The sequence below is a fragment of the Marmota flaviventris genome, chromosome 5, assembly GCF_047511675.1.
Source record: "Marmota flaviventris isolate mMarFla1 chromosome 5, mMarFla1.hap1, whole genome shotgun sequence".
In the NCBI taxonomy this organism is placed as follows: domain Eukaryota; kingdom Metazoa; phylum Chordata; class Mammalia; order Rodentia; family Sciuridae; genus Marmota; species Marmota flaviventris.
Genome location: NC_092502.1, coordinates 127,517,554 through 127,519,165, shown reverse-complemented (window position 1 = coordinate 127,519,165; position 1,612 = coordinate 127,517,554). Strand labels below are relative to the sequence as shown.

The 1,612-nt window shown below is 38.2% G+C and overlaps 1 non-coding gene across 1 annotated transcript; it reads right to left on the bottom strand.

The window, feature by feature from the left end:
* Positions 1–1,008: 1,008 nt before the first annotated feature.
* Trnaa-agc (transfer RNA alanine (anticodon AGC)) lies at positions 1,009–1,079 on the bottom strand. The gene has a single exon. It is a non-coding gene; the product is annotated as a tRNA-Ala (tRNA).
* Positions 1,080–1,612: the final 533 nt, after the last annotated feature.

The following is a 1,612-nucleotide window of genomic DNA, read 5'->3' as shown; positions in this document are numbered from 1 at the left end:
GGCTAACTTCACTTAGCATTATCTTCTCTAACTCCATCTATTTACCTGAAAATGCCATGATTTTATTCTCTTTTATTGCTGAGAAATATTCCATTGTGTATATATGCCACATTTTTTATATCCACAAAATGTAGCTTTTATTTACATCAAAATATTGATATTTGAAATCTTGGGGGGAGGGGGGTTGGGTACCAGGGATTGAACTCAGGGGCACTTGACCACTAAGCCACATCCCAGCCCTATTTTGTATTTTATTTAGAGATAGGGTCTTACTGAGTTGCTTAGCACCTTGCTTTTGATGAAGCTGACTTTGAACTTGCAATCTTCCTACCTCCAACTCCCAATCCTCTGGGATTACAGGCGTGTGCCACTGCGCCCAGCTATATTTGAAACTTTTAACAACATGGAAATATTCACTCATATTCCAACTACACAGATATAGAAGGAAAATGTGACAGAGACATCAATAAGACTGAGATCTTAATTAGAATAAGATATATTCCATGCTTGTATAAATACATCAAAATAGATTCTACTGTCATGTATAACTAAAAAGAACAAATAAAAACAAAACAAAACAAAAAATAAGACAGAATTATTCTAACTACACAACTGGTTTAAAATAGTATGAAATAATTCCCTGGCCCCACCAGGTGCAAAGCCACAGGCATGTCACATTAGGTCACGGCAAGCGCACAGGTTACTAGATTCCAGTCTATGAGAAATAGAAAGTTTGGTGACCCATTTTCAGAATATAGTGTTCAGCCTTCGTTGGATCAAATTGGAGTCATCTTATCGTAGTCTTTCCCTTTTGCCAGCCCTAATTCTGAAATTAGCCAATTGTGTAGATTATAACCCTGAATCCTTCAATCAAAGTGAAGGGCAGTGCTGGGTTAGGTAGATAAACAGGTGGACTGCCTACCCAGGTGTACTCGCTAGCCAGGTTCCTATAGCACAAGTTTTGCCTTGTCAACCCACTTGTGTGTGTGTGTGTGTGTATGTATGTGTATGTGATACTGGGGATTGAACCCAGGGCCTCATGCATGCTAGGCAAGCACTCTACCACTGAGCCATATCCATAGCCTTTGCCCACCAACTTTTAAGCACGTTTGATTTCTTGCGGCACCTCGCTATTTCTAACAAGTCTAAGGACTGAAACAGAATATACATTAAGAGAGAGAGAAAAAATGACAACCCAGTTAGGTTTAATAAATATAGGCAAGTTGGGAACAATGGCACATGCCTGTATCCAGTACTAGGGAGGCTGGAGCAGGAGGATCATAAGTTCAATACCAGCCTCTCCAACTTAGAAAAACCCCGTTTGAAAATAAAAAACATGAAGGACTGGGGCTATAGTTGAGTGGAAAAGCACCCCTAGATTTAATCCCCAGTGCAGTGGGAAGAGAAAGGAAAACGTAAAAAGCAAATTAAGGTAAAAGTGTGTTTGAATATTATTTGTGCTATGTTAATTTTTTCATTTTTTATTTTCAAGCTTATCTGTAAGTTGAAATTATTTTACAGTAAATTTTTTAAAATGCTTTGTGGTGACATTTTCATAACTGTGCCTTCTCAGATTTAGGAAGTACTCTAAGATCTGAACAAACTCAGTAAG